The sequence below is a fragment of the Gossypium arboreum genome, chromosome 6, assembly GCF_025698485.1.
Source record: "Gossypium arboreum isolate Shixiya-1 chromosome 6, ASM2569848v2, whole genome shotgun sequence".
In the NCBI taxonomy this organism is placed as follows: Eukaryota; Viridiplantae; Streptophyta; class Magnoliopsida; order Malvales; family Malvaceae; genus Gossypium; species Gossypium arboreum.
In genome coordinates this window covers 122091217-122103280 of record NC_069075.1, presented here as the reverse complement: position 1 = coordinate 122103280, position 12064 = coordinate 122091217, and positions in this window count along the sequence as shown.

Genomic DNA, 12064 nt, shown 5'->3' with positions numbered 1-12064 from the left:
TGAGGTCATCACATTTTAATTTTATATACTAATCTTTCAAATTTTGTTGGCAGCGTCACTTAACATCTTTTGAGTTGGCACATTTCAATTTTATATACTAACCTTTCAAATTTTGTAGTTGTTTGGTAAATAAATTTCCAAATTATCACTAAAATGAATTTGTTAAACTTCTATATCGCATTTCTTCTTAAAAATAATTTTGGTGATACATGTTTTGTTCTATCTCACTTGATATATTCTCCTTTTAATCAAGTGATAGATGCTGCATTAGCTTTGAATAAGTCAATTGACCCCTTTTTTTTTTTTCCTTAAAATTTATAGAGGTAAATTACATAAATTCTGAATATGTTGTATCAATAGCCTTAACCAAACACTATTGATTAGTCTCATGCATTAGAATTATTTCTACACAATTTAAAGAGGCATAAGTTAATACTTGTTTTGTTGAACGCCATGATAAGTTGTACCTTCAAATGTAAATAAATGTCTCATTTGAGATTGATCTATAAGTGGATTCGATAAATATCCAACATCTATATAGTCAATTAATTGCGACTTAGAATCATTTGAATAAAATAACACCATACCAATTATTCCTTTGAGGTATCTAAAAATAAGTTTAATTCCATTAAACTATCTATGTGTTAAAGAAGAACTCAATCTCAAAATGAACTTAAAAATATTGTAATGACCCAATAGTCACGGGTATTGGAAAATGTATTCGTAAATAATTATTTAAAATATTTACGAAGTTAATTGTGTAGTTAATTAGGTTTTGGTTAATTGAATTAGTTTGAATTAAGAGTAATTAGGTATAAAGAATAAATTGCATAAAGGGTGGAAGTTTAATTATAAATTAGAGAAAAGTGAAAGGATTAAATAAGAAATTAAACCTTACTTAACAAGTGTATGGTGATTGTGTATACAAGTGTAAAAATAAAATACATACGTATATAATAATATATGTATACTTAATACTAAAGAATATATTATATTATATTATAATTAAATAAATAAACAAAACAAATAAAAGAAAAGAATAGAAAAGAAACAAAGTTAAAAATGAAACAGAGTAGAAAAGAAAGAAAAGAAAAAGGAAAGAAAAGGAGAAAAGCTAGGATTTCAAAGTTCAAAGTTTAATTGGTAAGTCAATTGAGTCCATTTTCTTGTAATTTTTTTTGTTTTAGAATCCTAAATTAAATACTACTTGATCTTTGTCAAAATTTTAGAAATTATTAAATTATTAAATATTTTCTATGTTGAATAATTTGAGTATTAGGGACTAAATTGATAGATTTTAAGTTAGAAATGAAAAATGATTGAATTGTAGAATAAATTATAAGTTTTGAGTATTAGGGACTAAATTGTAAAAATTTTGAAATTTAGGGATTTAAGTGAAATTAGAGAGTTAAAACTAGTTTAAAGGGGAATTGAATGAAAATATAGAATTAATTATGAGAAATAAAGTTAGTCTCGGTTTAGGGACTAAATTGGAATTTAGGCAAATGTTGAATAAAAATTAAAATATTCAATGTGAAAATTTAAATATATTGTATTGATGAATTTTAATTGTTTTAATTCCGTAGCTAACATTGTGCCGGAAACTTCGACTAAGAAAGGAAAAGATAAAGTTGACGAGGAGTAGCCTGGAAACTTCGGTTTGTATTTCTATAATCTGAATTTAAATATTATTTGTTGTATTTTTGATTTAATGATTATGATAAGTGAATGAGGTGAGTAATTAGCATTTTGATATTGGATTGAAGGTATGTGAATTTGTGATTAATGTGATATGTGAATATTGGATGATTGTGGCATTTGAAAAATGAATTGAAAGCCTATTAACTGTATCGGGCTGAGTCAGATATAGATGACATGCCATAGGACTGAAAGAGTTCAGGGATTATTTCGACCTCAAGTCGATGAGACACTGGGTGTTAATCTATTACTTCAGATTAATTCGATGAGGTACTGGGTACCAATTTACTTCGGTTTAACTGATGAGACACTAGGTGTCAAATTATTACTTCGAATTATCCGATGAGGCAAAGGGTGTCAAACTGGTGTGTTTTGGTTGGATACGTGTATTCGTCCGAGTTTGAGTTGTGTTAATAGGGGTAATTAAAAGAAGCGATATTATGAAGGTATTTGATAATACCGAATGTGAAATGGAAATGAGACATATCAATTGAACATATTGTGAAAAGCTATTTGAGATAGCAAATGATGAGAATTGAACGTATTATGAACAAATTGATAAATTGAATGACTAATGTTAATGTATGATTTAATGTACATGTTATAAGTATTCGGATTATAGAAATGCCACTGTTAGATTTGTAAAATAAATCTGAAATAAAACTTAATAAACTAGGATCTATCATGTCAAATTATCAAGAATAAATCAAGAACAAAACTAGATGCGGAAGCGTACCTGAATCCATGACTTTCTTGAAGTTTTACCAGATCTTGGCGATTTGATCTTCCAAATTAGCACACAAGAAATTTAGAGAATATTTTCTCTCTCTTTCCTAATGATAGGATATTAGAAAAGATATCTTGTGTATAATTTGGGACCATAACCCTATATTTATAACCTTGGCATATTAGTTCTAATCAAATTCGAATTAGCCCATCATTAATCAGAATTTGATTAGAATTCAATTACTAAAGTATCTACACATATTAGACCCATACTTTATTTAATAATTAAATCCCAATAAAATTTTAACCAAATTAAATCATTTTTAATTTGGGATAACCTATCATGATAGTAAATAATAACATGTAATTACCCTTATTATATATGTGATGTCCATATTTTCCAACAATTTCCCACTTGGACCACATATATATACTAATTACTCAATAATTACATGTCATTATATAACCCTATGAGCTCAAAATTTTACTATCATATCCAAAATGTATTCCGAACAATCTCGTCCATTAATTATGTTAACATAGAACCAAGTCAACTTTCGTTACATATATTGTAACTAAATCCATCCATGATCACGTATATTAACACAACCAAATGACATAAATCAAGTATGGATGTGTCGCATGGAAATTACATGCAATATGATCTAAACATGTCTATTTCCAACTGGTCCTCTTTAAACTTAAGTGAGGTCAGTACCAAAATAATAAACATAATGAATAAACTGAATATTTTATTTCTGATCAGAAAATAACCAAATACATAAATGTCTGAAAACAAACATAAAACAAATAAAATATAAACTCTGACTAAATCATGATATCCTCAAACAATGTAACACCTATATAAGCAGTGTGCTTATGAAAGACCTTGGGTGGTAAACTTTTTGTGAGCGAATCCGCTATCATGAAGTTTTTCCCAATGTGCTCTATGGATATTTGACCATTTTACACTCTTTCTTTTACAACTAGGAACTTTATGTCAATATGCTTTGACTTAGATGAACTCCTGTTGTTATTGGAATATAGTACTGCTGACTTATTGTCACAAAATAATTTGAGTGGTCTTTCTACATTCTCCAAAATTCGCAGTCCTGTGACAAAGTTCCGCAACCATATTTCATGGTTTGATTCCTCATAGCATGCTACAAACTCTGCTGCTATAGTGGATGAAGCTACAAGTTTCTGTTTGACACTTTTCCAAGATATAGCTCCTCCAGCTAATAGGTAAATATAGCCTGATGTAGATTTCCTACTATCTTGGCATCCAGGAAAATAAAAATTAGAATACCTTATGACCTCCAAAAAATCTGATCTCTTATAAGTAAGCATGTAATCTTTTGTTCTCTAAAGATATCTCATAACCCTTTTGACTGCTATCCGATGGTCTATACCAGGGTTGCTTAAATATCTGCCTAACATCCCAACAATGTACGCAATGTCCGGACGCGTACAAACTTGATCATACATTAAACTCCCAACAACTGATGCATAGGGAATCTTTTGCATTTCCTAAATTTTAAGGTTACTTTTAGGGCATTGAGTAAGACTAAATTTGTCTCCTTTAGCGACAGGGGTCTCACCTGGTCTACAACTCTGCATGCCAAACCTTTTTGAGTACTTTATTGGTATAGCTCTTTTATGATAATCTAAAAATACCTCGAGATCGATCTTGATGTATCTAAATTCCTAAAATAAAAGAGGCGTCTCTCAAGATCTTTCATCTCAAAATGCTTAGATAAAAATCTTTTAGTTTTGTGCAATAAGCCTATATCATTAGCGGCGAGCAAAATGTCATCAATATATAGAACCAGAAATATGTACTTACTCCCATTGAATTTGTGATACACACAATCATCAACAATATTCATCTCAAAATCGAACGAAACAATTATTTGATGAAACTTGTGGTATCATTGACTGGAAGCTTGTTTGAGTCCATAGATGGATTTTTTCAAATTGCAAACCATATTCTTTGAGTCTTTCGGCTCAAAATTTTCCGGTTGCACCATATAAATTGTTTCTTCAATATCGCCATTAAGAAACACAGTCTTAACATCCATATGATGTAACTCAAGGTCAAAATGAGCAACAAGCACCGTGATTATCTTGAAGGAGTCTTTCGATGAAATTGGAGAGAAAGTCTCTGTAAAATCAATACCTTCTTTTTGAGTATTTCCTTTAGCTACAAGACGTACTTTATACCTCTCTACATTACCATTTACATCCCTCTTGGTTTTAAATATCCATTTACATCCAATTGGTTTTGCACCTTTAGGTAATGGGACAAGTTCCCAAACTTTATTGTCTTGCATAGATTTATACTTATCTTTCATGGCATCAATCCACTTTTGAGAATTAAAACTTTTCATGGCTTGATGAAAGTTGAGTCGATCATCTTCCATCATTTCATTATCATCTTCATGTTCTTGGAGAAATACAATATAATCATCTGGAATAGCATTTCTCCTTTCTCTTGTGGACTTCCTTAATGGCACTTGTTCTTGAGGTTGTTGAGTTTGTTCTTCTGGAACAATTACCTCATTTTGAATTAGGAGTTGTTCAACATTGTCTTATAAAGGTTCTGGATTTACTTCTTGATCAATGATAGGTATAAGAATCTGAACATCATCAAAAGTGATAGTAGGAATTGAGTTAGAATCCAATTCCTCCTCAAAAGCAATGTCTCTAACCTTATTTCTCCCCCCAAACTTAACATCCTCAAAAAATGTTACAGTTCCTGTCTCAAAAATATTCCTTATTATGGGATCATAAAATTTATAACCCCTAGATCGCTCAGAATAACCAATAAAGTAGTTGCTTATTGTTTTGGAGTCCAATTTCTTTTCATGTGGCCTATAAGGCCTTGCCTCAGCCGGACATCACCAAATGTGAAAGTGCTTTAGACTAGGCTTTTGACCTGTCCAAAGCTCATAAGGTGTTTTGCAACTGTTTTATTAGGTACTCTATTCAGAATGTAAGCTGCTGTCTTTAATGCTTCTCCCTAGAGGGACTCAGGTAAGGTAGAATGAGCAATCATGCTCTTTACCATATCATTAAGAGTTCTGTTTCGTCTTTCAGTTACACCATTCATACTTGGTGATCTTGGCATGGTGTATTGTGGGACAATACCGTATTCCTCTAGGAATTTCACAAATTGTCCTGGACATTGTTCACTTGAGTCATCATATCTACCATAGTACTCACCACTATAATCAGATCTGACGTTTTTAATCCTTTTGTTGAGTTGATTCTCAACTTCAGCTTTATAAGCTTTGAACATGTCCAAAGACTGAGATTTCTCCTGAATGAGATATAGGTACCCATAACGTGAGAAATCGTCTATGAATTTTATGAAATATTGTAGACCATTCCAGGATGCCGTAGGGAATGGCCCAAAAATATATGTATGAATTAATTCTAAGATGTTTGAAGATCTGTTGGCACCCAATCTCTTTGTAACATCCCGAAATAGGGCCTAGTCAGAATAGTGGTTTTGGGACCACAAATCCGACATCAAAATATTTATTTTATGATTAATATGAGGCCTAGAATATGAGTATATGCATGTGTTAAAGTTTCATGAAGAAATTCTAAGTATAAGGTGTCTAATTGGAAATTAGAGACTAAATTGAATAAATTGTAAAACTTGGATTCTAGAAGAAATTTGTATGAAATTGCCTTAGATTATGAATTAGAAGGTCTTGGAAAGCAATTTTTCCAAATTCTAAATTTTTGGATAAAAATGGGCTTGCGTGGATGAAATTTTAAAGAAAGGACATAGGGGCATTTTGGTCATTTGTCATTTTAATGAATTAAAATGGGAAAAATCAATCCAAAATCAACCATTTTTCTCCTTCATCCAGCCGAAAATTTGGGGTTCTCCATAGCTAGGGTTTCAAGCTTTCCAAGCTCAATAGTAAGTGCTCCCAAGTCCCATTTTTCATGCTCTTCGTATTTTTGAAATCCCGGTAGCTTGCTCTCTCGATTTCTACCCATATTTCATGCTAGGGTTCACGTTTAAAAATTTACCCATGCATGGGTTGCTTGTATTTTGATGGATTATGGAGGGATATGAAAGATGAATGTGTATTAAACATCTTTTTCTAGTTGATTTTCATGAAAAACCCTTATAGGGACCATTTTGCAAAAGATGTAAATATATGGTAGAAATGAGAAAATAATGGATAATGTGGGCTGCCATAAGAAGGAAAAGTGTTCGGCTAGGCTTGGGTAAGATAAATAGTGCATGTGTTTCTTTATACGAGCCTAAGGACTAAATCATAAAAATGTGAAAGGTTAGGGGAAAAATGGTCATTTGGAAGGGGTAGATATTAAACTTGAAATGCATAATTTAGTGTCTTAATGAGTTAATTTTGTTGATATAGACCTCGAGGAACAAATTTCGGAGGTCGATCGAGGTAAACGCAAGGTTTCGGAATAACCGAAACATAACTCTGAAACGAATACCAGGTAAGTTCGGATAACTTAAAGTAAACCCCTAATATCGTAGAAATGCATATTTGATGATAACATGTAAAAATGTCTCGGTTGAGGTTGAAAAAGGGAATTCGATGGACAAACCCTCTTTGACATGTGAACTGAGATCCTGCGTGTGTTGCAGTAAGGATTTATCCTGGACGGGTAATCCGTGATCTCAAGTATGAAAAGGATCTAGCCCGGACGGGTGTTCCTTGAATGATCAAGCCTCCCGAAGAATATGTGTGCATTATGGATTTAGCCCGGACGTGTAATCCAATTTGGGTCTGAATTTAGCCTGGACTGGTAATTCAGATCTGAACTTAGAAAGGGTGTTTTTCGCAATAAAGGATTTAGCCTAGACTGGTAATCCCGACATCACCTTATGAGTTCATGATATGGGGGATTTAGCCTGGACTGGTAATCCTGCCATGAGGTGCGAGGTTTGCGGGAGTGCATATATGTGAAATGATCATTCGTAAGGATTGACGGATAATGGGTATTCCATCGAGATTTCCTAGAAACTCAATGAGATTAATATGATGTATGTCAGTAAGGTGATCAATGATGAGCTCATCTACATAAATTATGTGATGCTTTGTTATGTAATAACTCATTGATTGAGTGCATGTGATAGGGAATCATTTCATAATTGATGATTTCATGATTTAGATATGGATGCATGCTAATGACTCAGTAAGTTTACTCTCCGGTTATTCGAGCTTACTAAGCATGAAAATGCTTACCCCTCTTTTTCCCTATCTCACAGAGCTCAAGGACTCATAAGGATTGGAAGACAATTGGAGACTCAACACACTATCAACTAAACAAGCTTTAGTATAAAGACTCTGTTTATTTTGTTCAATGGCATGTATAGTATTTTTGAGTATTTTGTTATATGTGTCATTTGATTTGCCAAGTAAAGGCATGTAAAAATATGTTTATCTCTTTGTATATGGCCAAGAAAATTGGCTTAACTTAAGCATGTTATGACCTACGATTTTAAGCATGGTTTTAATTACAAATGATGGGTTGCCATCAATTGGCAATGAGTCATATGAATGAGCCAATTTCGGATGGATTAATGTAACATGGAAACCCATGACACTAAAGAGGAAATAACCATTTATGTATAAAACCAATGATTTGAGGTTTCCATACAACTATTTTCATTAAGATTATTTACAAGCGTAAAATTATGTTTTTTTCTCAAACTTGGTAACCACTAGGCACAAGTAGTAGAAAGGGGTGACTAAAGGCTTGGAAAATAGCCTAATAAAGTCCACATAGTTGGACACACGGGCGTGTGTCTAGGCCGTGTGTGGCACACGGTTCCCTCCAATGGGTGTGTGCTATGGTTGTGTGTCCCCTGCACCTAAAATTTTAGCTCAGAGTTGTACACGGGTAGGCCACATAGGCGTGCGCCATGGCCGTGTTAAAATGACAGTTTCGTCTACGGGCAGGAAGCACGGGCGTGTTCTATGGCCGTGTTGATAAGTCAGTGTTGCCCACGGTTGAAGGGCATGGGCGTGCCCCAAGATACACGGGTGTGTGAGTCCACATGGCCCACCTACATGGACGTGTGTCCCTTTATGTTAAGGAAATTTTTTGAGGAGCCCAAGGTTAATTGAACGTGTCCGTATTTGTTCTACATTGCCTTCTGATATGTTATAAGTCTCGAAGGCCTATACAAGGGACAAGATGTTCATGATTGAAAAGTTTTAAATTCAAATGAAATTTTTGTAACCCGAGTTAGTATACTAAAAGTGTAAAGTTTCGGTAATGCCTTGAGCCCTGTCCCGGTGTTGGATATGGGTTAGGGGTGTTACACTCTTGGTTTTGGTCTGTTTTCCCTTAATGCAATCGACACAGACATCAAAGTCTGTGAAGTCAAGGGACTCTAAAATACCATTAGACACAAGGCGTTCAACTCTAACTTTTAAGATATGACCAAGTGCCTATGCCATAATGATGCTGAATTTTCCTTATTTAATTTGCGTTTAATACCACGTGATTCCACATGCAAGGTTTCATTATAGGATGCAACTGTTTCTAGCAAATAAAGGTTGTCATAAGTATTTAAATAATCAGTTCCAATAACATTTGAATTTAAAGACAAATTAACTTGATTGTTTCTGAATAAAGAATAATATCCAAATTTGTCCAACAAATAAACAGAAACTAAATTCCATCTAAATGATGGTATGATAAAAGTGTCTTTTAAATCCAAATAAAAATCAGTTCCTAATAACAACCTAAAATGCCCAATTGCTTCCACTTCTACTGATTTTCTATCGCCTACAAAGATGTGTCTTTCACCATTACTTGGCGTTTGGTAACTCAGGCAACCCTCCGTAGAAACACTTATGTGAGTAGTTTCTAGGTACTGAAGCTAAATTAATCTCAAAATAGACCAAATTAAGAATTATACCTTTCTTTGCACGGCAAGTATGATATTTGGTACAATCTTTATTTACGTGTCCAAACTTGTTACAAAAGAAACAACTCTCTATAGCTTGTTGTTGTTTCTTTTGAGCTAGACCCTTAGCAGCTTCATTTTGATATTTTCTTTTCTTGCCCTTGTCTTTAGGGGCATTGGCCAAATAAGCACTTTCAGACTTATCATGCTTCAACCTTTCTTCCTCTTGCACATAATGAGAAAGGAGCTCATTTAGGGTCCATTTCTCCTTTTGACAGTTATAACTAATTTTAAATTGATTAAACTGTGCAGGAAGCGATACCAAAACCATAAGAACAAGCAATTCCTCAAAAAGCTCGATCTTAAGTGCCTTAAGTCTTGAAGCAATATAGAACATCTCCATAATGTACTCCCTTACGTTTCCTTGACCTTTATACTTCATAGACATCAAAGAAATTAGAAGTGACGTCATCTCAATCTTATCGTTTTTAGTAAAACGTTTTTCAATTTCATCAAGGAAACCCTTGGCCTGAGTAATCTCTTCAGATTCTGTGCCCTTAAAGGCTTCTGGAATGTTGTATTTCATGATCATTGGACTCATGCAATTTGAATGATCAGGGGTGCTTTCCGCAGTGAGAGGTGCAGGTTGTTCTTCCCTTAGTGCAAGGTCTATGTCCATACAGCCAAGCACTACAAGTAAGTGCCTTTTCCATTCCTTAAATTAGTCCCATTAAGCATGGGCATAGAATTTATATTTGCAAATATTGTGGCAGCAGAAGATGAATTAGCTGAATATAGAACAAAAACAAGCTTAAATTAATATTCATAAGTAAACAATAAATTCAAGATAATGACTAATCCCATCTCAAGATACCAAACACAACATTAATATCAAGTCTTTGGATAGCAATATTAACAGTAAGTGGTACTTTTGTTGTAGCAATTAAACATTGACAATAAATTATGTCAAAATTAATCTTTGGGCTAACTTATTGCTCACATAAAATACCTTATAATTGTCACACATTTATCACCACAGATGTCGTTGAAATTCTACCAAATATTAACTTATCTTTGGGTCAATTAATAAATGCAGGAATCACAAAACATATAATCATCTTAATATTTCAAATAAACTAATCTACACAAAAGAGGTCACTTTGGTGGCATTTTGTTTCAACTAATTTATTTAAAATATTAGATATCCTTAATTAAAAACCAAAATCTGAATTTATTTGTTTAAAAATATTTACCATAATTTCATCTTTCAATCAAATTAAAAGATAATTATAAATATTCATACAAATTTCCAAAACAAATTTATTATATATGTATATAATCAAAATATATATATGAATTAAGTTATGCTGTTTTATTATTAATTTTTTAATCCATTGAAAAAAATAAAAGAAAAGGAAAACCTTAAATTTTTTTATAAATTCAAAAAAAAAACTTTAATATAAGCCTTCAAAGATCAATATATATCCAAAATATAAAATCCATAAAATTTTATGCATCAATCGTTTAAAGAAGAAACTTTAATCAATTCCTAATAATTTAACATGATGAGGCTTTGATACCACTTGCTAGATTTGTAAAATAAATCTAAAATAAAACTTAATAAACCAGGATCTCTCATGTCAAATCATCAAGAATAAATCAAGAACAAATCAAGAACAAAACTAGATGCGGAAGCGTACCTGAATCCATGAATTAGCACACAATAACTTTAGAGAATATCTGCTCTCTCTTTCTTAATGATGGGATATTAGAAAAGATATCTTGTGTATAATTTGGGGACCATAATCCTAATATTTATAACCTTGGCATACTAGTTCTAATCAAATTCTAATTAGCCCATCATTAATCAGAATTTGATTAGAATTCAATTACTAGAGTACTACACATATTTGACCCATAATTTATTTAATAATTAAAGCCCAATAAAAATTTAACCATATTAGATCACTTTTAATTTGGGCTAACCTATCATGATAGTAAATAATAACATGTAATTATCCTTATTATATATGTGATGTACATATTTTCCAACAACTACTGAGTTTATACTCAACGTACGGTTTTATTTTTCATGCACAAGTTAGGTACTTAAGTTGATCACCGATTCAACATCCATCAATGATCCCGAACTCAAAACGTGGTGATGTATATTTCTTTTTTTGTCGGCATGTACCTAGGGCATTTAAATGCTAACTATTTTGTGGATTGATTGTAAATATGATTATAAGTTAATTTTGGGTTGGTTATATATATATATATGCTTATGCTTGAGATCATAATATGACATGTTAAAATTGAAATCCAAATAGATAGAATATAGGAAATTTAAGTTAAAATTGGCATGTTTACAAATTTGATTTGAATGAGGTCTTATTGATATGTTTTGATAATAAAATTGTGGTACCTATGAGGGTACATTGGTTAGGCACCTAGGATGCCTATTTTGACATGTTTTGAACATGTTTAATTGTGTTTTGAATTGGTTGAATAAATAGTTTTTGAGATGCTTAGTGTTTAAGATTGCAGGGAATGGTAAACTTGTTGTTTAAGGTTCATTTTGAGTCCACATGGCCAAACACACGAGCGCGTGTCCTCTAATTATGTGAAAATTTTTGATATTTTCGAAAAAATTCTCTGAGTGCCCTATTTAGTCCTGATTTGTTTCTAACACTTATTTTGGATCTCGAGGGCTCATAAAAGGGG